The sequence below is a fragment of the Gymnodraco acuticeps genome, unplaced genomic scaffold (genome assembly GCF_902827175.1).
Source record: "Gymnodraco acuticeps unplaced genomic scaffold, fGymAcu1.1, whole genome shotgun sequence".
Classification (NCBI taxonomy): domain Eukaryota; kingdom Metazoa; phylum Chordata; class Actinopteri; order Perciformes; family Bathydraconidae; genus Gymnodraco; species Gymnodraco acuticeps.
In genome coordinates, this window is record NW_022991195.1 from 4,234 (window position 1) to 29,257 (window position 25,024).

A 25,024-nucleotide genomic window follows, 5' to 3' on the forward strand; every position below is an offset into this window, starting at 1 on the left:
CAAATACCACGACATTGTTATTCCATTGTACACATTTACAATATATTACATCACTGAATACAGATGAGAGCAAGTCATGATAATAAATGAATAAAACATTTACAATACGCACTCATACACACACCTACACACACCTACACACACCTACACACACTTACACACACCTACACGCACACATCAGTGCTGACACTGTTGGTTTTCAATGAGCCACTTTTGAACACTGTGCTTGAATGAGTCGTAGGATGAGGACGCTCTTATTGGTTGAGGTATTGAATTCCATTGATGGGATCAGACATATTACAAAGGCATGAATAACATGTGTTGATATAGCTCTTTGAAACACACACACACACACACACACACACACACACACACACACACACACACACACACACACACACACACACACACACACACACACACACACACACACACACTCACTTATGTAAATATCTTTAATATGTTCTTTAAAATGCTCCACTTTTTACTGTGTATCTGTTTCAACAGTTACTTTATCACTTTATTTGTATTATTATTATTCTTTTTAATTCTAATTTATCTTTATTTTGTACCTTGTTTTTAACTCTGACTATAAACGCCTGAAAGAAAGTTCTGATCTTATCGGCGGCTAAAATGTTACCATGTTATAATAAACGCTGTAATGTAACTGAGCGCTTCTACTTTTTATATTTAAAGTTGCTGCTATTTTTTTAATACAATACTTTGCCTTCAATTGAGTTCCTAAGGACAGATATGTGTACTCGGCTGTAGTGCCTCTAACTCTAAACGGGGCTAACATGTTAGTACGTTAGATTGAACACTACTATAGCATCATAGTTATTCTGCATACTGAGTACTTTTTATATTTAAAGTACAAGCTGTTGATACTTCTTTACTTAAATAAAGCACTTTGAATTGCCTTGTGTTGAAAAGTGCTATATAAATAAACTTGCCTAAATAGAAGACTTTGCATTCAAATGAGTATTTAAGAACAAAAGTACGTGTGCTTTTCGTTAAGCTCGGGACTTCTTCCCGTTCTCTAAACAGCTTTTCTAATGATGTAACTGTCCCTCTGAATGACGTCTCTATGTCCCGCTGCTTTCATCTCGTGTCTGAACGTTCCTCTCCGTGTTTCCTGTTAAAGACACTTCAGCAAACCGTCTCACTGAAAGAGGAAGGAGAGTTAATGCATGTTAACGGTGATTAAATGTTCCTCCGTTACGCACAAAGCCACTTCCTGTTCAGGTGACTCCAACAGTTCATTATTACATGCAAACATTTCAGCTCCATTTAGCATTTTTTAAGGAACTATTTCAACGCTTTGAAAGTCAAAGCACCAACAACCGACTGAGTCACGCTTTACGGAGGACGATTAAAGCCACAAGAACTTTTTTTAGAGATCTGACCAAAAGTAATAAATGTTTTTGAGTTCTGAGAAATCTGTTGTACATGTGGCCCTCTTCCTCTTCTGTTTCTGAGGCCTCTCAGTGTTCATCAATGCAACCTTTGGGGCAGAAATGAAAACCTAATCTGCCTCAAATAGGGGCAGCATGGCTCAACAGCGCCACCTAGCACACAGCCTCTGTATGTGCGACTGTGCTACATGTATGACATTTGACGGGTGTATGTAGAATGTGGAGATGACCAAAAAAGTATATTGGAGGAAACCGTAAAAAACATGGACTTCCAGCTGAAATGCCGACTCACTCCTGCAGCTCTCAAAAAGGGAGGGTCGAAAGCACAACTCTTTTTCAGGTAAAGACACGAACAAAGACATGAACTTCATTTCATTGAAGTTTGCACCTGAAAGCGATTGTTGGCCACTGGGATCCTTAAAAACGGAAATGCACTTTATTCTAACTTTCCTTTTCTGTCCTGACAAAAAAAGCATAATGGAAATTGAAGTAAAAACCTCCGCTCTGCATTTATAATATCTATAAAGAGTTATCGAAATGAACCCCTAGAGAGAAGCCACAAACTGTGTATTGACATCCTGTATTAATGCATTATTTAAGTTTCCATTTGAACACATGAATCTACTGTGATGATTAGAGAAGATTACCCTCAAGCTTTCATTAACCAACGGTGTCCCAAACGGCCTGTAATTGACGCTCTGACTCTCCACGTGTTGGCGAGACGGGAGAGAATGACTCCACACTGAGATGTAACTCTCTTATAGAGAACAAAATGGCATTATGTAAAAACAAATGTAATATTTAAACGGTTAAAGTTCTGAAAATGAATGAATATTTTTGTAGTTTTTGTAAAGGTTGTTTAAAGATTTAATTTAGTAAAAGTAAAATTGTACTTTTACAGTTTTAGAAAGGGGGCATTTTAGCCTTCTAAGGTAACAACAACAATCCGTAATCCTCAACGCATCACTCACTGTAGAACAATCCCCAAAATGAACCTGGTATTTATTTTTACAGAACGAACAAAAGAGACGACATTTAAAGGGTAAAGTTATGGAATTGAATCAAAAGCTGGTCGTTACGATCGGGACTGAAATTGTGTGAAATGTCAAATGATAACGTTGATAGGATTTTAAAACAGTTTTACGTGGTCAATTATAAAAGTATTTCCAAACCTCACGTGTTCAGACAAGCTTTTAATGTGTGTGTGATAAATGTAGTTTTATTGCTCGATTTGAATTAGTTGAATATTTAACTAAATTAACTCTGAATTGTACTTGAATTTCACAGTATTTCTTAAAATAAATGTAGTATATTAAAAGGCTGTTTTCAGAAACGGTAGATTTTGTGCTCTCTGGTAACGAGAGGGAGATTTATAGAACATCTGGAACGGCACCACAAAATAAAAAGCGTTAAAAACCAAAGTTGTTTTGTTCCTTTTTTTGTTTAAAACTATTGAATTATCCAAAAACACTGGCTTTTATGGTTGAAATGTTGAAACAATGTGATGCTAAGATGTATAATAATATGAATATATAAGATGTATTTCCCTAAAGGTCCTCTAGATACATCAAGCTTCTGTCAAACAAAAGCAGAAACTAGATTTGATCTGGTTTGAAAAACAAAGTTAAACAAACACAATGAAATATAGTGGCAAAGATCAAAGTTGATTTATTTCAATTAACAAAGCAAGTCCTGATCAATCGTTACCAGAATATCAATTAAGTATTTCAAAATGTTGTTAAATAAATCACAATGATGGCGTATATATAAGACTGTAAACTCCTGGAAGTGTTGGAAACATTTAAAACTGACAGCAAGAACAACTAAAATCCATCAGAGAATACAAATCAAAAGAACTGAAATGAATGAATGAATTGAACCCTGACCTTTGAACCCTGACCTTGAACCCTGACCTTGAACCCTGACCTTTGAACCCTGATCTTTGAACCCTGATCTTTGAACCCTGACCTTGAACCCTGACCTTTGAACCCTGATCTTTGAACCCTGATCTTGAATTACCACGAAAACTTCCAAAGTCATCTTTATGAGATAAAACTGAAGAATTGACTCATTAGAATTCAGTATAAAAATATATAAATGTATTCATGTATTTTCACACATAAGGCTTTGGTCTTTAAGGCTTTGAACTATTTGGGATATTTAACGACACTGAAAAAAATATATATAACATTTTCTTTCAGTGCCTTTTTACTATAAAAGTTTAAAAAGGGAGTACAACATGTCAGCTTGTTTATAAAATCAGAGCTTCTGCACGGACTCTTTATAGTGTAACACCCTGTGAGAATTACCAAAATACACACAGTTAAAAATAATGTCTTATCTTTGGTTCTCTAAACCTGATTTTCACCAAACTGAAAGGGTCCCATGAGGACGCCCTGAGGAACACCATTGTTAATCACTTACGTATTTACCACCATAAAAACCCTGAAAAGAAAAGTCTAAAATGAGAGACGCAGGGACGGCATTAAAGTCCAAGTTGTAGCTTAATGTCAAACGTCTCTGGAGGATGTCGTATTTCTGAATTGGACCCTGAAGGCATCATCTCCCTGGTTCCCTACACAGAAAGCCAATGGGGTTTTCCATTGGATTTCAAACATGGCTGAATAGGCAACATAGCTAACTGGCAGACAGATGGCTAGTTAGCTGGTTAATTATATGATGCTTTAATATAGTGCTGGTATGGATGTCATATTTCTGTGATGGACCCTGAAGGCATCATCTCTCTGGTCCAATGGGATTCCTCCATGTGATTTTGGATTATGTCAGAAAATAATCTGTGTTTCAAACAAACGTTTCTGATTCTAACACGTTTAGTTCAGCAGGATCATCTCCACATATTAACACCACTTTATGATTTCTGACGTAAAAAGCTAACGCTAGGCTATAAAAAACAACCAAAAACACCTTCAGAAAACCATTGACGTCCAGACCAGGAAGAGATGAACTCAAGTCCGTTTTTGTGTGTCACTTCTCTGCTTTAAAGTCAGTGTTCTTTGCAGTGAAGACGTGTGTCCCTGCTTCCCGTCACATCATCTGAGTCCTGGGCATTGAGTCCTGCGGGTGGGGGGGGGGGGTACCAGTGGGAGAAATTGTTCATGTACCCTGCAGAGTGACCCGGCGCTACTTTAGCCGCCATGCTAACGTCCCACAGTGAGGGGGGGGCGGGCGGGGGGACCAGGTTCTCCCCCCCCTCAGGACCACATGGACCGTTCTTCATTATCTTCTTGTATTTAGACCGTTTGTTCTGGAACCAGATCTTCACCTGCAGGACGAGAGCAAGAGGGTTAGGGTTAGAGGTCATTCACTTTATTTATATAGAGTGGAGATACTCAGATCTTCTACTTGAGTGAAAGTAGAAGTACTCAGATATTCTACTTGAGTGAAAGTAGAAGTACTCAGATCTTCTACTTGAGTGAAAGTAGAAGTACTCAGATATTCTACTTGAGTGAAAGTAGAAGTACTCAGATATTCTACTTGAGTGAAAGTAGAAGTACTCAGATATTCTACTTGAGTGAAAGTAGAAGTACTCAGATATTCTACTTGAGTAAAAGTAGAACTACTCAGATCTTGTACTTGAGTAAAAGTAGAAGTACTCAGATCTTGTACTTGAGTAAAAGTATAAGTACTCAGATCTTCTACTTGAGTGAAAGTAGAAGTACTCAGATCTTGTACTATAGTAAAAGTAGAACTACTCAGATCTTGTACTTGAGTAAAAGTAGAAGTACTCAGATCATGTACTTGAGTACAAGTAGAAGTACTCAGGTCTTGTAGTTGAGTAAAAGTAGAAGTACTCAGATCTTGTACTTGAGTAAAAGTAGAAGTACTCAGATCTTGTACTTGAGTGAAAGTAGAAGTACTCAGATCTTGTACTTGAGTAAAAGTAGAAGTACTCAGATCTTGTACTTGAGTAAAAGTAGAAAGTACTTCAGATCTGTAGTTGAGTAAAAGTAGAAGTACTCAGATCCTTGTACTTGAGTAAAAGTAGAAGTACTCAGATCTTGTACTTGAGTAAAAGTAGAAGTACTCAGATCTTGTTCTTGATTAAAAGTAGAAGTACTCATCTTGTTCTTGAGTAAAAGTAGAAGTACTCAGATCTTGTACTTGAGTAAAAGTAGAAGTACTCAGATCTTGTACTTGAGTAAAAGTAGAAGTACTCAGATCTTGTACTGAGTAAAAGTAGAAGTACTCAGACCTTGTACTTGAGTAAAAGTAGAAGTTCTCAGATCTTGTACTTGAGTAAAAGTAGAAGTACTCAGATCTTGTACTTGAGGTAAAAGTAGAGAAGTACTCAGATCTTGTACTGAGTAAAAGTAGAAGTACTCAGATCTTGTACTTGAGTAAAAGTAGAAGTACTCAGAGTCTTGTACTTGAGTAAAAGTAGAAGTACTCAGATCTTGTACTTGAGTAAAAGTAGAAGTACTCAAGATCTTGTACTTGAGTAAAAGGTAGAAGTACTCAGATCTTGTACTTGAGTAAAAGTAGAAGAGTACTCAGATCTTGTACTTGAGTAAAAGTAGAAGTACTCAGATCTTGTACTTGAGTAAAAGTAGAAGTACTCAGATCTTGTACTTGAGTAAAGTAGAAGTACTCAGATCTTGTACTTGAGAAAGTAGAAAGTAGAAAGTACTCAGATCTTGTACTTGAGTAAAAGTAGAAGTACTCAGATCTTGTACTTGAGTAAAAGTAGAAGTACTCAGATCTTGTACTTGAGTAAAGTAGAAGTACTCAGATCTTGTACTTGAGTAAAAGTAGAAGTACTCAGATCTTGTACTTGAGTAAAGGTAGAAGTACTCAGATCTTGTACTTGAGTAAAGGTAGAAGTACTCAGATCTTGTACTTGAGTAAAAGTAGAAGTACTCAGATCTTGTACTTGGAGTAAAGTAGAAGTACTCAGATCTTGTACTTGAGTAAAGTAGAAGTACTCAGATCTTGTACTTGAGTAAAAGTAGAAGTACTCAGATCTTGTACTTGAGTAAAAGTAGAAGCACTCAGATCTTGTACTTGAGTAAAAGCAGAAGTACTCAGATCTTGTACTTGAGTAAAAGTAGAAGTACTCAGATCTTACTTGAGTAAAAGTAGAAGTACTCAGATCTTGTACTTGAGTAAAAGTAGAAGTACTCAGATCTTGTACTTGAGTAAAAGTAGAAGTACTCAGATCTTGTACTTGAGTAAAAGTAGAAGTACTCAGATCTTGTACTTGAGTAACAGTAGAAGTACTCAGATCTTGTACTTGAGTAAAAGTAGAAGTACTCAGATCTTGTACTTGAGTAAAAGTAGAAGTACTCAGATCTTGTACTTGAGTAAAAGTAGAAGTACTCAGATCTTGTACTTGAGTAAAAGTAGAAGTACTCAGTTTACTTGAGTAAAAGTAGAAGCACACAGATCTTGTACTTGAGTAAAAGTAGAAGTACTCAGATCTTGTACTTGAGTAAAGTAGAAGTACTCAGATCTCTTGTAGTAAAGTACTCAGATCTTGTACTTGAGTAAAAGTAGAAGTACTCAGATCTTGTACTTGAGTAAAAGTAGAAGTACTCAGATCTTGTACTTGAGTAAAAGTAGAAGTACTCAGATCTTGTACTTGAGTAAAAGTAGAAGTACTCAGATCTTGTACTTGAGTAAAAGTAGAAGTACTCAGATTCTTGTACTTGAGTAAAAGTAGAAGTACTCAGATGTTACTTGATTCAACAGTAGAAGTACTCAGATTGTAATTGATTACGTGAGAAGTTAGAAGTACTCAGATCTTGTACTTGTATAAAAGTAGAAGTACACAGATCTTGTACTTGAGAAAGTAGAAGTAGAAGTACTCAGGTGTAGTACTTGAGTAAAAGTAGAAGTACTCAGATATTGTACTTGAGTAAAAGTAGAAGTACTCAGATGTTGTACTTGAGTAAAAGTAGAAGTACCAGAGTGTAGGAATACTCTGTTCCAGTAAAAGTCCTGCATTCAAAATGTTCCTCAAGTGAAAGTAGAAAAGTATTCTCATCAAAATATAGTGAAAGACAGTAAAAGTAGTCGTTGTGCAGATTGGTCCATTTCAGAATAATATATATGATATGTTTTATAATGATTGATCATGAAAGTGTTCTCAAAGCTGGTGAAGGTGCAGCTAGTTTGAAGTACTTTGTATACTGCAGGGTAGCTGGTGGATTTACTCCAGGTGGAACTAAAGTCTGATTCAACACTTGGTTAGATTTCACATCATTCATCCACATCTGTGAAGTAACTAAAGGGATTAAATACATGTAGTGGAGTAAAAGTACACCATGTACCTCTGAACTGTAGAGGAGTAGAAGTACACCATGTACCTCTGGACTGTAGAGGAGTAGAAGTACACCATGTACCTCTGGACTGTAGAGGAGTAGAAGTACACCATGTACCTCAGTGAAGTAACTACCACAGCCACAAAATAGATGATATGTTGGTGAATATGACCGTCAGCATACCTTTAGACCGTAAGTAAGTATATATCTGTAGTTTATCTCTAACACGTATCTGTGTGTCTGAAATCTCCTCTGTGGTTCGTTTCGTGACTTCTTGTAAATATAATTGGCATGTTGTCTGTTTGCAGATTGAGCGCACGTTGCTCAGACAATAATAACAATCACTCACATTAATACTGGCAGAGGAGAAACAAACAGAGAGATACAAAAGTTATCTGGGAGTTATTACCCCGGGGTTTATAGGAGTTTATGAAGTGGTGCAATGAAGATATTTTATTTTCTGAAATAAAATATAATTTCAGATGTAATTGAGTTTAAATACGTGGAATAAATGATGCACGTGGACACGTAGCTTTAAGAAGAGGTCGTGCAGTTTCATTTAATCACCACTCTATTGTTCACTGACGTCCGTCACAGCTGTTAGAAATCAAATCAAACGAGCACTCCATAAATAATAAACGCAGCTGTAATTACACCGCATCAGGCCTTTTATAAATACATGAACCCTCCACACGTTCAACTATTTCAATGTTGTCTTGTGTCCCCTCAACCTAAAAACTACGGTGGCCCACAGGTGCAAAGGTAACAACGAACCAGAACTCTTCAATCACGAGAAGCAGCTTCAGAGAGGATGCAGATATAAAAACCCAAATGTTCCTCATGAAGAAATGTCTCCAGCAGCAACACATGCAGCGTTTAGGGAACATCCAGCAGCTGGAGGAGACATGGCAGCGTTTAGAGAACATCCAGCAGCTTGAGGAGACATGGCAGCGTTTAGAGAACACCCAGCAGCTTGAGGAGACATGGCAGCGTTTTAGAGAACATCCAGCAGCTTGAGGAGACATGGCAGCATTTAGAGAACATCCAGCAGCTTGAGGAGACACTGGCAGCGTTTAGAGAACATCCAGCAGCTTGAGGAGGACATGGCAGGCGTTTAGAGAACATCCAGCAGCTTGAGGAGGACATGGCAGCGTTTAGAGAACCATCCAGCAGCTTGAGCAGAACATGGCAGCGTTTAGAGAACATCCAGTAGCTTGAGGAGACATGGCAGCGTTTACTAAAAGCTGCAGAAACCAAACGCTGAAGAAGCTCAAACACAACGGACGTGACGCACACAGCTGGGAGACCAGGGGACACTAAAGAGTGACGCACACAGCTGGAGACCAGGGGACACTAAAGAGTGACGCACACAGCTGGAGACCAGGGGACACTAAAGAGTGACGCACACAGCTGGGAGACCAGGGGACACTAAAGAGTGACGCACATCAGCTGGAAGACCAGGGGACACTAAAGAGTGACGCACACAGCTGGGAGAACCAGGGGACACTAAGAGTGACGCACACAGCTGGGAGACCAGGGACACTAAAGATGACGCACACAGCTGGAGCCCAGGGGACACTAAGAGTGACGCACACAGCTGGAGACCAGGGGACACTAAAGAGTGACGCACACAGCTGGGAGACCAGGGGACACTAAAGAGTGACGCACACGCTGGGAGACCAGGGGACACTAAAGAGTGACGCACACAGCTGGAAGACCAGGGACACTAAAGAGTGACGCACACAGCTGGGACCAGGGGACACTAAAGAGTGACGCACACAGCTGGAAGACCAGGGGACACTAAAGATGACGCACACAGCTGGGAGACCAGGGACACTAAAGAGTGACGCACACAGCTGGAAGACCAGGGGACACTAAAGAGTGACGCACACAGCTGGGAGACCAGGGCAGTAAAGAGTGACGCACACAGCTGGGAGACCAGGGGACACTAAAGAGTGACGCACACAGCTGGAGACCAGGGGACACTAAAGAGTGACCACACAGCTGGGAGATCAGGGGACACTAAAGAGTGGACGCACACAGCTGGGAGACCAGGGGACACTAAAAGAGTGACGCACACAGCTGGAAGACCAGGGGACACTAAAGAGTGACGCACACAGCTGGGAGACCAGGGGGACACTAAAGATTGACACACACAGCTGGGAGACCAGGGGACACTAAAGAGTGGACGCACACGCTGGAGACCAGGGGACACTAAAGAGTGACGCACACAGCTGGGAGATCAGGGGACACTAAAGAGTGACGCACACAGCTGGGAGACCAGGGGACACTAAAGAGTGACGCACACAGCTGGAAGACCAGGGGACACTAAAGAGGTGACGCACACAGCTGGAGACCAGGGGACACTAAGAGTGACGCACACAGCTGGAAGACCAGGGGACACTAAAGAGTGACGCACACAGCTGGAAGACCAGGGGACACTAAAGAGTGACGCACACAGCTGGAGACCAGGGGACACTAAGAGTTGACGCACACAGCTGGAAGACCAGGGGACACTAAAGAGTGACGCACACAGCTAACCTAGTCATTTCAGATATACTGACAACACTTACAGTTGTGAGACGACTAACTCTGAAACAGAGACAGTTGCTTTATCATTTTCAACATTAAAGTGATTTAGTTCAACTTGTTTTGCTATATCAACTCTTGCCACTCATTAGATGTAACGTGTGTTACTGCATGTTTCAAAGAGAGAGACTTCCAAAAAAGTGCTACGTGCAGTTTCTCAGCTGCTTGGGGATCGTTTGAGATTCCCTGAGAGATGTTGAAGCAGAGTGGTCGGGCTGTCGGCCTAATGTGTGTATGATCACTATCTGTAAGTGTGTGTGTTTCCATCCACTGCACCGTCTGAGGCGTGCGTGGGTGTGTGTGCATGTGTGTGTGTGCATGTGTTTGTGTTTCCATATGTACACTGCACAGTCTGAGGCGTGTTTGTGTGTGTGTGTGTGTATGTATGTGTGCGTGTGTGTTTGTGTATGTGCTGTGTGTGCGTGTGTGTGTGTTTGTGTGTGTGTGTGTATGTGTGTTTCCATCTGTACACTGCACAGTCTGAGGCGTGTGTGTGCATGTATGTGTGTGTGTGTGTGTGTGCATCTAGACCGGGTGACAACACTACCTATTGACGCAGCAACCACTGTAAGTTATATTCTTGTTTAATTAGACTTCTCTGTTTCATTTATTCTACTCTGTATAATTGTTCTGTAGTTATTGTAGCTAAAACGGCGCTTTTGAGAGATTTAAATCTCAGATCTGCTCAAGTGAACCTGTTACACAGGTCTCAGTGGGCACTCAAGCCTGCATTACAATATAGGCAGGGGCCAGGCTGCTGTCGCCCATCAGCTGTAGAGAGTTAACTAATTAGAGGGGGCGTGGCCCCACAGCTGTGAGAACTCAGTAATCAGGCGTCCATTTTAGGTAGCTCTTTCCTGTAGCGTCAGCTTCAGCGTCAGACAGCCGAAGACTGACAAATACATTGGAGGCAAATCCTCCTCTGATTGAGCTAATTACCGCTGGTGTTTTATTTTATTTAGTTTTCTAGCCCCTCAGGTTATAATCATGTGTATTTTCTCCATTCCTGTTCATGTGTCTTCTCCCAATTATCACTGGCCCCGTGTCTCCTAATCGCTATAACCGGCCTGCTCTCGTCTATCCCACATGCTCCACTGAGATCCAACATCAACCTCCAGACAGGGAAGATAGACGAACTAACATCTCTGTTAACCGCCTTTGCTTTCACACTGTCTCCGTCCCCACCGACTCATAAAACTGGCAATGTCCTTGATCTCATATTCTCAAGGAACTGCGCTACTTCTAACCTCTCTGTAAACCCGCTCCACACATCCGATCACTTCTTCATTTCATTCTCTCTATCCCTTTCCAAACATAACAAACTCATCTCTTCTCATCCTGCACCTGTCCGCCGTAACCTTCGCTCCCTCTCTCCCTCTACCTTTGCCTCGTCGGTGCTCTCAGCCCTCCCTTCCTCTGACTCGTTCCAACTCCTGCCTCCAAACTCTGCTGCAGAAACTCTCCTCTCTACTCTCTCATCCACTCTGGACTCTCTCTGTCCTCTCACATCTCGGCAGGCTCGTCAGTCCCCTCCGGCTCCCTGGCTAAATGATGCACTGCGTGCTAATAGAACCGTCCTTAGGGCAGCAGAGCGGAAATGGTGGAAATCCAAACACCGTGACGACCTCCTAACCTATCAGGCTCTCCTCTCCTCTTTCTCTGCTTCGATCTCTCAGGCAAAAAGCACTTTCTTTCAAGATAAGATCCAATCTTCCTATTCCAATCCCAACAAACTATTCTCCATCTTCTCCACCCTCTTGGACCCCCCCAAAGCCCCTCCCCCCTCCTCACTTCTGTCAAGCGACTTGTTACCCACTTTGAAAAAAAGGTTAATGATATTCGCTCTTCTTTTTCTGACTCACCTTTACTCACCGCTGGGTCACCAGACCCTCCTTCCACCAACACACTTACCTCCTTTTCCCCTCTCTCTCCAAGTGAGGCTCTTACCCTCATTACCTCTGCCCGCCCTACCACCTGTCCTCTGGACCCTATCCTTTCAAACCTCCTTCAGACTATCGCTCCTGATATTCTACCGTTTCTCACCCATTTCATCAACACTTCTCTAACTTCTGGTCACTTTCCAAACAGTCTCAAGGAGGCAAGAGTAAACCCTCTCCTAAAGAAACCCACTCTCAACCCGTCTGATGTTATAAACTACAGGCCTGTCTCTCTCCTCCCGTTCCTGTCTAAATCACTTGAACGCGCTGTCTTTAAACAACTCTCCTGTTATCTCAATCAGAACAACCTTCTGGATCCGCACCAGTCTGGTTTCAAGGCAGGTCACTCCACAGAAACTGCTCTCATTGCTGTCACGGAGGAACTGCATACTGCCAAAACTGCATCCCTCTCCTCTGTCATCATCCTGTTGGACCTGTCTGCTGCATTCGACACGGTGAACCATCAGATCCTCCTTCGCACTCTCCAAGAACTTGGAGTTTCAGGCTCTGCACTTTCCCTCCTCACCCTCATACCTCAAAGACCGTACCTACAGGGTAACTTGGAGAGGGTCCGAGTCCGACCCTTGTCAATTAACTACAGGGGTCCCTCAGGGCTCTGTTCTTGGTCCCCTCCTCTTCTCTCTGTACACAAACTCGCTCGGATCAGTCATTAGCCCGCATGGTTTTTCTTACCACTGCTACGCTGACGACACCCAATTAATTCTGTCCTTTCCCCGCTCAGAGACCCAGGTCGTCGCACGCATCTCTGCTTGTCTAGCTGACATCTCTCAGTGGATGTCTGCTCACCACCTCAAGCTCAACCTTGACAAGACTGAGCTGCTCTTCCTTCCGGGAAAAGATTGTCCCACTCTTGACCTAACGATCAACATCGGCACCTCAGTTGTTTCCCCGACTCAGACTGCAAGGAATCTGGGTGTGACCCTAGATAACAACCTGTCCTTCACTGCAAACATCGCTGCTACAACCCGCTGCTGCAGATACACGCTTTACAACATCAGGAGGATACGACCCCAGCTGACTCAGAAAGCCACGCAGGTTCTGGTCCAGGCTCTCGTCATCTCACGCCTAGACTACTGCAACTCCCTCCTGGCTGGTCTACCTGCATGTGCCATCCGACCTCTGCAGCTCATCCAGAATGCAGCGGCTCGTCTGGTCTTCAACCTTCCTAAATGTTCCCACACCACTCCGCTCCTCCGCTCCCTTCACTCGCTTCCAGTAACTGCTAGAATCCACTTCACGACACTGGTACTTGCTTACCATGCTGCGAATGGATCTGGCCCTTCCTACATCCAGGACATGGTTAAACCGTACACCCCAGCGCGTGCACTACGCTCTGCATCAGCCAAACGACTCGCTGCGCCCTCGCTGCGAGGGGGACCCAAGTTCCCATCGGCGAAAACACGTGGGTTTGCTGTCCTGGCTCCAAGATGGTGGAATGAGCTCCCCATTGACATCAGGACAGCAGATAGCTTGCACACCTTCCAGACTGAAAACTCATCTCTTTCGACTCCACTTCGAGCGTTAGAACTATTAACAAAGCACTTATATACTAATAAAGGACTGGCTTATCTAAAGCCAGTTGAGTAGCACTTGAAATGTTTGGCTCTATGAAACCTGATGTACTTTATGATTCTGTTTTCTTCAAGGTTGTGTCTTCCTGGTCGAACGCACTTATTGTAAGTCGCTTTTGATAAAAGCCTCAGCTAAATGCAGTGTGTGTGTGTGTGTGTGTGTGTGTGTGTGTGTGTGTGTGTGTGTGTGTCCATGCATGTGAGGAATGCGTGCCGACTACATACTGCATTAAATCATCACAATAATCCTCTGTCTCCACCTGTCAGTCAGAAACACGTCTGCATTTTGTCAAGATATTAAAAATGGTTCCTTAAACCCTGAAAGTACATTTTTGCACTTCCTCGTTTTGATTCTGAAAATAGTTTTTGTTGGCAGATTATTTAACAGTTTGAACTCCACCTTATTCATTCATCAAAAATAAATAGGACTATATCTGTTAAGAAGTTATACTGTTTCGGTTCAAAGTTGCGTTACGGCACTATCAGCTGGTGAAATGAAAACATCTAGCACTTTAAAACAGAGACACAACCTTAGGATACCAGATGGTACGTAACAGTATGATGTCACTCAATACCTCACATGACACTACGATTCAATACTGTGTGTAAATACAATGTGTTAAAGGTCAAATTAAAACAAGATGAGACACACTATACAGATGAGTATTATTAAGGTCACTTAAGATCAAATACAATATATGTAGACATTGCTACACACACACACACACACACACGCACGCACACACACGCACACCTCCTTTAATGAGCTTTGTGACCTTTGTGGGTCGTCATGATTTATTGCAAGTGTTTTCATGTTGTGACAAATCACCTATGACTAAACTCACAAGACCTTTGTTGCTCTAATTACACCCACACACACCCACACACAGGTAGTTAAGGTAACGGTTTGGCGTGTGGCGCAGTGGATAGTGCGTTGGGATCAGGGGAGCACAGGTTCAAACCCCACTGCAGTCAGCATGTTGTGTCCCTGAGACTCTTCACCCCAAAGTGCTCCTGTGGGGATTGCCCACTGTACTGAGTATGTTAGACGCTTTGGATCAAAGCGTCTAACAAGTGACGTGTGTGTGTGTGTGTGTGTGACCTGTGTGTGTGTGTGTGTGTGTGTGGTGTGTGTGTGTGTGTGTGTGTGTGTGTGTGTGTGTGTGTGTGTGTGTGTGTGCAGCAAAGGTCATCAGGACGTCCCTACATGAACTCCAGATGAAAGTCACAGTTAGTATAATCTAATATATAATCAGATATTTGAATACAAATCTAATTTAAAATAATGTTTTACGGGGGAATTTGTGCTTCAATAAAATCAATAAAAATGTCCATAAAGTAGAATAAATAATAAATAAAATAGAAAAACATATTAAGGAAAACAATGCTGAAGTTAGACTTAAATGTGCAACAAAAACATCAAATACATAAATTAGTTTATATAAATACAAAAAGTTAAAGAATTGTCTAAAAAGATAAAAACCAAATAAAATATACATATTTATTTATATATTTTAGTTTGATAAAGAACCTTGAAAACATTTCAATAAAATAAGTCATATAAATAATTTTGAATAAAAATATTTATTTCAATAAATAAGTTAAATGAACTGTGTGTGTGTCTGTGTGTGTGTGTGTGTGTGTTTGTGTGTGTATCTTTGTGTGTGTGTGTGTATGTGTGTGTGTTTGTGTCTGTGTGTGTGTATGCAGACTGAAAACTCATCTCTTTCGACTCCACTTTGAGCGATATAATTACTAACAAAGGCAAGGCAAGTTTATTTATATAGCACTTTTCAACACAAGGCAATTCAAAGTGCTTATAAAACAAAGCACTTATATACTAATAAAGGACTGGCTTATCTAAAGCCAGTTGAGTAGCACTTGAAATGTTTGGCTCTATGAAACCTGATGTACTTTATGATTCTGTTTTCTTCAAGGTTGTGTCTTGTTGGTCGAACGCACTTATTGTAAGTCGCTTTGGATAAAAGCCTCAGCTAAATGCAATGTAATGTGTGTGTGTGTGTGTGTGTGTGTGTGTGTGTGGTGTGTGTGTGTGTACCTGAGTCTGTGTGAGCCCCATCTGAGCAGCGAGCTCTGCCCTCTCTGGCAGAGCGAGGTACTGCGTCTGCTGGAACCTCTGGTTCAGGTTCTGCAGCTGCAGGCTGGAGTAGATGGTTCTGGGCTTCCTGACCTTCTTCCCCTTCCCGTTCACACGCAGTTCCTCCAGGCCCTCATGACCCGAGACCCTCTTCTCAGGGTCTAAAGGAGAGGGACATAGTACATGAAAAACAACATTAAGATATACTTAAAGTACAACAAAAACTGCACAGCACATCACCAGGACGGAGCTGCCATCCATGGAGGACCTTTACTCCCAGCGGCTCAGGAAGAAAGCCCTCAGGATTACAAAAGACCCCCATCACCCCAGCCATAAACTGTTCAGTCTGCTGCCGTCTGGCAGGCGGTACCGCAGCATCCGGACTAAAACCACCAGACTGTTTCATCCCACAGGCCATAAGACTATTAAACACCTGAACCCTGTGAAGAAGATCATAAACATTCATCTATGTGTCAACTTGCAATCTACTTATTTATATAAATAGTTATCACCGCAATGAACCGTATTTAATTTAGTCTTAATGTAAAACAATTTATTTCACATTCTGTTCTTGTACATTTCATGTCTATTTACATGTATATAGACTTCTTGCACTATTTTCTATTTTTGTATTTTTGCATTATATATGTCTCATCGTTGGAGGAGCTCAGGTCAGAAGCATTTCATTGAATCTTCCATGCAAACCAAAGTTAGCCATGGAGTGCCACAGGGCTCAGTGCTCGGACCTATTTTGTTCACATTATATATGCTTCCGTTAGGCAATATTATAAGGAATCATTCTGTACATTTTCATTGTTATGCGGATGATACTCAACTATATTTATCAATCAGGCCTGATGAAATTAATCATCTAAATAAAATTCAAGACTGCCTTAAGGACTTAAAAACGTGGATGACCTTAAACTTTTTGATGTTAAACACGACCAAAACTGAAGTTATTGTACTTGGCCCGAAGAATCTACGAAACAAATTATCTAAGGATATACTAACTATGGATGGCATTAATTTGGCCTCCAGTGAGACTGTAAGGAATCTTGGTGTTATATTTGATCAGGATTTATCCTTTAACGCCCACATAAAATCAATTTCAAGGACCGCCTACTTCCATCTACGTAACATTGCAAAAATCAGGCATATCTTGCCTCAAAACGATGCAGAGAAACTAGTCCATGCATTTGTTACTTCAAGGCTGGATTATTGTAACTCTTTATTATCAGGGTGTACCAAGAAGTCAGTCAAGTGGCTTCAGCTGATTCAAAATGCTGCGGCTCGTGTACTAACCAGAGTTAGGAAAAGGGACCACATTACTCCTGTTCTGGCTGCCTTACACTGGCTCCCTATAGAACACAGGATAGAATTTAAAAGTCTTCTTCTCGCCTACAAAGCCCTTAACCTGTTAAACCCCATCCCTGTTTTTCAGGTCTCAGGCTCGAAAATGACATTCCCAGAACAAATGACCATATCTTCTAAAAGAGGAAAATTAATAATCTTTGTTCTCAAAGTAACGATGAACCTGTGAGTTGGATGTAGAAAAGTCAGAATCAATATAAATGTTTTTTATTTTAAAGAAAATTCAGATTGAACATAGTATTGTGTCCGTCCAAAAATTATGTTGTACTTATAGTGAAAACTACCCTTGGATGACGGGTTAGTAGACTAAAAGCTTTAGGAATCCAAAGTACAACATATATTAAGTACCCTGTATCAAGACTGATGCAAAAACAAGTGATGTTTGACCTTTTTAGAGAGGTTTAGTAAAATAAACTCCACCTCTTGACATCTCTTTCTGACCGTTAGAGCCAATAGAATCGAAGGGGAATTTCCACATACAAACACACACGTTACCATTGTGAAGTGGGGGCTACGCGCATGCAGTTTGACGAAAGTGAAACCTGTCTCACGCTCTGAAATCTGAAAACTTAAAACTAGGTTTATTGCTGATGGATTATCAGAAATCATTTCAAAGGGAAAGTACTTCTACTTTAACTCAAGTGCAAGATCTGAGTACTTCTACTTTAACTCAACTACAAGATCTGAGTACTTCTACTTTAACTCAAGTGCAAGATCTGAGTACTTCTACTTTAACTCAAGAACAAGATCTGAGTACTTCTACTTTAACTCAAGTACAAGATCTGAGTACTTCTACTTTAACTCAAGTGCAAGATCTGAGTACTTCTACTTTAACTCAAGAACAAGATCTGAGTACTTCTACTTTAACTCAAGTACAAGATCTGAGTACTTCTACTTTAACTCAAGTGCAAGATCTGAGTACTTCTACTTTAACTCAAGTGCAAGATCTGAGTACTTCTACTTTAACTCAAGAACAAGATCTGAGTACTTCTACTTTTAACTCAAGTACAAGATCTGAGTACTTCTACTTTAACTCAAGTGCAAGATCTGAGTACTTCTACTTTAACTCAAGTGCAAGATCTAAGTACTTCTACTTTAACTCAAGAACAAGATCTGAGTACTTCTACTTTAACTCAAGTACAAGATCTGAGTACTTCTACTTTTACTCAAGTACAAGATCTGAGTACTTCTACTTTAACTCAAGTGCAAGATCTGAGTACTTCTACTTTTACTCAAGTACAAGATCTGAGTACTTCTACTTTAACTCAAGTACAAGATCTGAGTACTTCTACTTTTACTCAAGTACAAGATCTGAGTACTTCTACTTTTACTCAAGTACAAGATCTGAGTACTTCTACTTTAACTCAAGTGCAAGATCTGAGTACTTCTACTTTTACTCAAGTACAAGATCTGAGTACTTCTACTTTTACTCAAGAACAAGATCTGAGTACTTCTCCTTTTACTCAAGTACAAGATCTGAGTACTTCTACTTTTACTCAAGTACAAGATCTGAGTACTTCTACTTTTACTCAAGAACAAGATCTGAGTACTTCTACTTTTACTCAAGTACAAGATCTGAGTACTTCTCCTTTGACTCATAGTAACAGAATGGATGCAAAGATATAGTTGAAAAAGGACTGGGTGTGGTGAAGCTCCATGTCCCCATGAAGTGCAGCAAAAGAAGACGCCACACATGGGGCGAAGCCTGCGAGCTAGTTCAGGCAGTCAACTCGAGCACCAATGAGACATTAACACGTGACGCGCCTCGTCCCTCTTACAACCAACCAAACACTTCCACCTGTAGGCTCGGGGATAGTTATCTAATCATCACTCAATGTTCTTTGTACATCTGTGGAGCGATGAGGCCGAGCCTCAACTATATGCTGCTTCTAATGAGCATGTAAGTAACAGGTGAGTTGTCTGACTGAACTCCCAACATGTCCATCTCCACGGAGGGGCCGGAGGGGCTTGATGAGTGCCAATGTTTGGTGAACGCCTGCCTTCTGCTCACGGGCATCATCCATGCATGAACTTAAGTGGAAATACACTTCTGTCGTTTTCAAAAATCTTTCTTGAACTTCATTCCCTCAGGATTTCTCTTTTAAATGACCTTAAAATATAGGTTTATTTTATTTATATTTTATAGGGTTTTATTCTTTGCTGTATCGATTCTGTTTGTCTTCCTTCATTTCTCCGAGAGGATCATTATTGTTCTTAACAATACCAGACTAAAGACTTTTCTTTTTGTCGCTGCTTGTAATTGAACTATTCACATCTTCGACTGCAGTCACTTTGATCCATGTACTTTTTCTTTTAATGTTTATTTTATTAGCTTTTCTTTTTAATGACTGATTTTAAATAACATTTTCTGAACGTCTTTCATGTTGTGTAAAGCACTCTGAATTGCCTTGTGTTGAAAGTGCTGTATAAATAAACTTGCCTTAACGTCTGATCTGAGGGACTTTCTTGTTGTTGTTGGTTTTAATTTGTTCTTTTTGAGCGCTGTATAAATAAAGCTTTATTGTTGTTGTGTTTTCTTGCACCTCACAAACTTGATGTATACATTTGTATTTCAACTTGTATATTTCACACTTTTCTAATGCTGTTTTATTTTGAGATGATTAAATATTAGGATTGTTTATTTCTAGTCTTTTAATTTCTCTAAGATTCAAAGCCTTGTCTTTTTATGCTGCAAACATCTCCCACATCCTCGTCTTCTTCAGACTCCTCGTTGTTCAAGAACACACACACACACACACATACACACACACACACACACACACACACACACACCACACACACACACACACACACACACACACACACACACAATCTAATTTACACTTTCTTTTGGTCCTTTGAGTTTGTTTTAATGCGAGTCATTTTGTACATGTAGTGATATTTTTTACTTTTTCTTGTAGTATTTCTTGTATTTAGTTGTTGTACTTGTACTTATATCTGAGTACATTTTCCACCTCTGAGTGTTTTAATATTCTACATTAGTTAAATCAAACTGTATATAAAAACATGGTTTAATGAATACCTCCACTCTCAGTTTATTTTGATGCCAATAATTGTGTACTTCTACTAAAGTCCTATTTTCAATTTAAGTATTTTATTTGAAGTATTTTTTAGCATTTAGTTCTGAGACTTTCCCTGCAGCTTTTGGTTCATATTCCACACGATATTTAGAGTGAACTCAAATGTTCATTGATACCTCCAGACCCACCGTCTCCTCTTCTCCGTTTCTTTTGATGCCGATAATTGTGTACTTTTAAATGTAGCTTTTTTATTTGTATGTATTTGTATTTCCCTGCAATCCGAATACTCCACACGATATTTAGAGTTCCATCAAACTGTATATACATTTCAATGAATACCTCCAAACTCCTCCAGTCTCAGTTTCTTTTGATGCCAATAATTGTGTACTTTAACTAAAGTAATATTTTGAATGTAGATATTGTATTTGTAGTATCTATACCATTGAGTTCTGAGACGTTTCTTTTAATTGAACTATTCATATCTCAGGTTAAGGTAAAGGCTCGTTATATCACTGTGTCACAGAGTTCCCATAATGCACTAGGAGAACAACTACGTAAGGCAGTGTTCAGGTTCAGGTTCTTTCTTTGTACCCGTAGGTAGATTTAGTTTTCAGAGACAAAGACCAAGGATCCATCCTGACTAAGAACAAACACAACCAACTGACACATCTCTAAATAAAGGACTAGTAAAAAGTACAAGTACACTCTGCTCCGTCAAATCTCAACATATTTCTAAAACATTTAAGAAGGAAAACACTAGTACAAACATGGACATTCAGAATTCATAATTAAATAACTAAATAGGCCTCTGTGTGACGCTCCTATGATGTGCTCATTTGTGCAATAGCTGCTGGGATCAAAGTGTTTTTATACCGCTTCGTTCTACTCTTTGGGACGACTGACCTCCGGCCCGAAGGAACAAGCTTCTGAGCGCAGAGGGGGAGTCATGGTCTAACATGGAGCTGGATAACCGCTGTCACTGCCTGAGGTACAGGGTCTCCAGGTGTAACTGTGACTGCCTGAGGTACAGGGTCTCCAGGTTTATCACTGCCTGAAGTACAGGGTCTCCAGGTTTATCACTGCCTGAGGTACAGGGTCTCCAGGTTTAGCTGTGACTGCCTGAGGTACAGGGTCTCCAGGTTTAGCTGTGTCTGCCTGAGGTACAGGGTCTCCAGGTTTAGCTGTGACTGCCTGAGGTACAGGGTCTCAGGTTTAGCTGTCACTGCCTGAGGTACAGGGTCTCCAGGTTTAGCTGTGACTGCCTGAGGTACAGGGTCTCCAGGTTTAGCTGTGTCTGCCTGAGGTACAGGGTCTCCAGGTTTAGCTGTCACTGCCTGAGGTACAGGGTCTCCAGGTTTAGCTGTCACTGCCTGAGGTACAGGGTCTCCAGGTTTAGCTGTAACTGCCTGAGGTACAGGGTCTCCAGGTTTAGCTGTCACTGCCTGAGGTACAGGGTCTCCAGGTTTAGCTGTCACTGCCTGAGGTACAGGGTCTCCAGGTTTAGCTGTAACTGCCTGAGGTACAGGGTCTCCAGGTTTAGCTGTCACTGCCTGAGGTACAGGGTCTCCAGGTTTAGCTGTGGCTCACCAATCAGTCTGCTGGACCACTTTACGATCTGACTCAGATCATCATGCTTTTGTCAATGTTAAAATAGTTTCCTAAGACAGTCCAAACGCTGGAGCCCCCTTTTGCACACAGCCTCACAGTTTGGATCAGAGCTACATTTTGAGTCAATAATTGTCCCGAGATATTTGTTTTTATACCGCTTCGTTCTACTCTTTGGGACGACTGACCTCCGGCCCGAAGAACAAGCTTCTGAGCGCAGAGGGGGAGTCATGTCTCACATGGAGCTGGATAACCGCCGTCACTGCCCTGTAACTTGTATTCATGTGTTTGTTCATTTCATGTTTATTTTACTAACGTAATATTTTAAATGTAGGTATTTTATTTGTAGTATTTTACAGGAGACTTATCCTGCAGTTTTTAGTTAATATTCCACATGATATTTAGAGTGAGATCAAAGTTGAATTCATATCTCCAGCCTCACCCGTCTCCTCCAGTCTGGTACTGTGAGTTTTACTTGATGGCAATAATTGTGTACTTTTACTAAAGTTATGTTTTAATTGTAGGTTTTTTATTTGTATGCTTTTACTGCAGTTTGAGTAGTTTTTGGTTAAATCAACTGCATATACAGTTGATTGAATATCTTGTCTGCTACTCTCAGTTTATTTCGTTGCCAATAATTCTGTACTTCTACTAAAGTCCTATTTTCAATTTAACAATTTTATTTGTAATATTTGTAGCATTTAGTGCTGAGTCTGAGACTTATCCTGCAGTCTGAGTAGTAAATGAAATGTTAATCAATATCTCCAGACTCACCGTCTCCTCCAGTCTGCTACTCTCAGTTTATTTCGATGCCAATAACTCTGTACTTCTACTAAAGTCATATTTTTTATTTAAGTTTTGATTTGTAGTATTTTTAGCATTTAGTGCTGAGACTTTTCCTGCAGTCTGAGTAGTTTCTTTAGAGTTCAATCAAATGTTAGTGAATATCTCCAGTCTGCTACTCTCTGATGCGATTCATGTTGTCGGCCTACTTTTACGGAAGTTAGTATGAGTAGTTTTTTTGTTAATATTTCACATGATATTTAAATGAAATGTTTAATTAATATCTCCACACTCACCCGTCTCCTCCAGTCTCGTGTGCCCGTGCGCGCCCCCGTGCCCCGCGTGCTGGTATCCCAGGTAAGCGTTCACGTTGCTGTGGTACGGTGGGTAACCGAGCGGTCTCCCGTACGAGGACGCGCCCGAGGAGGAGGAGAAGGGCCCCTCGTGCTGCGGGGGCCCCACCAGCGCGTGCACAGGGTAATGTCCGTGCGCGTGGCCGTGGGGAGGCTGTTGGTGCCCCGAGTAACCCCCGAACTCTAGGAACGCGGATTTGGAGGGATCCGGCGGGACCAAAGTGTCCGATAATGAGCTCATAGTCATCATATGGGTCGGGGTTGGGAAACAAGAAACGCGTTGGTCATCACACAGGAACACAGCATCAGAGGGAAGAGTTCAGAGATTAGAGAGCAACAAATCCCCTTTAAATACAGAAATCAGAAATAATCCTCTGGATGAAAAGGAAGATTTACAGGAGCTCCACCCGACACATCCCGGCTCAAGTGTCCGGGAAGAGGCGCCCAGAGGCGGGCAGGAGGAGGACGAGCAGCCGCTGGAGGAGAAACAAGAAAGGTTCCAAGAAAAAGTAAAAAAAACTGATTTTAAATCCTAAAAAGTATTCTCTTCTCCCAGTGTGTGTGTGTGTGTGTGTTTGTGTGTGCTGAGTGGATGTGAGGAGTGTGTTGCTGCTCTCCTCTGCACGGTGTGTGTGTGTGTCACCTCTCCACACACTCACACACACTCTCACACACACGCAACGCGCTCATTGGCTGGAGGCTCCGCGTGTTATCACAAAGATGTAATGCACGCTTTAATGCGGCTGCGAAGAGACGAGCAGTTTAATTATGAAGAGGATTTTCTGCAAAAGAGCAGATTCCTCTCATCTCAGCGGCGGAAATAATGACGTATTCATTATTAAAGACACATTAAATGATTATATAAGAATAGCATCTCATTGCATTAAAATAACAATTAAATCACACACAACCGCATTAAGATGATATCAAATAAAAGCATATAACTGCATTAAAATAACGTTAAAAAGGAAAACAATTGCACTAAAATAAAAATGAAATAATGACCTAAAACTGCCATTTATTTTTGATGTAGGCTACAGCATATAAATGTCCACAGGCATTTGAAAGCAACGAGGTAAATGCTTCATGGTATTTTCATTATTGGATCGTTTGCATATACAATGAATAAATAGACCTGTATATTATCAAGTCTTTTGGAACAACTTTGCAAAAATATTAGAATTCATTTCAAATAAAAACAGAGAAATGAATGCACGTTATGTTCATCTATTTCTCGCTTGAAATTATATAAATATTCATCATTTTTGGCGTCATGCGTGATGAACAGAGCTTTTTAAAGATATTTTAAATAATAAATAAATATGATTGCATGATTTTAGTTTATTTTGTATCCAAGTATCCACACACACACACACACACACACACACACACACACACACACACACACACACACACACACACACACACACACACACACACACACACACACACACACACACACACACACACACACACACACACACACACACACACACACACACTCTCAAACTTGATCCAAACCTGACTTCATGTTCATATTTCTCTTTGGCTCCTCATTGATCTGTAACTAAAGCGACGAGACTGACTGATTTTACGCCAACTTAAAGAGTAGCAGTGCGCACAAACACACACACACACACACACACACACACACACACACACACACACACACACACACACACACACACACACCACACACTCACACACACACCGTTCTGCTAAAGAGACGTGTGATGTTCAGACTTTAAATCTGAGTAATTTATAATGCTCACAACATTCCAGCGAGATCTAAGCGATATGACTCCGAATAACTTCATAATAATAATAACTTCTGCACTGCTCTTCGTTATAGGGCTGGAGTCCGGAGGGGGAAGAAGTACTCAGATCCTTTACTTAAGGACAAGTACAAATACATTAGTCTTCAAATACTACAACTAAAAGTCTTAATTTCAAAATGTT

The 25,024-nt window shown here is 40.9% G+C and overlaps 1 pseudogene; it reads right to left on the reverse strand.

The window, feature by feature from the left end:
* Positions 1-3,079: 3,079 nt before the first annotated feature.
* Positions 3,080-23,678, reverse strand: LOC117561247 (annotated as a pseudogene).
* Between the last annotated feature and the right edge of the window lie 1,346 nt (positions 23,679-25,024).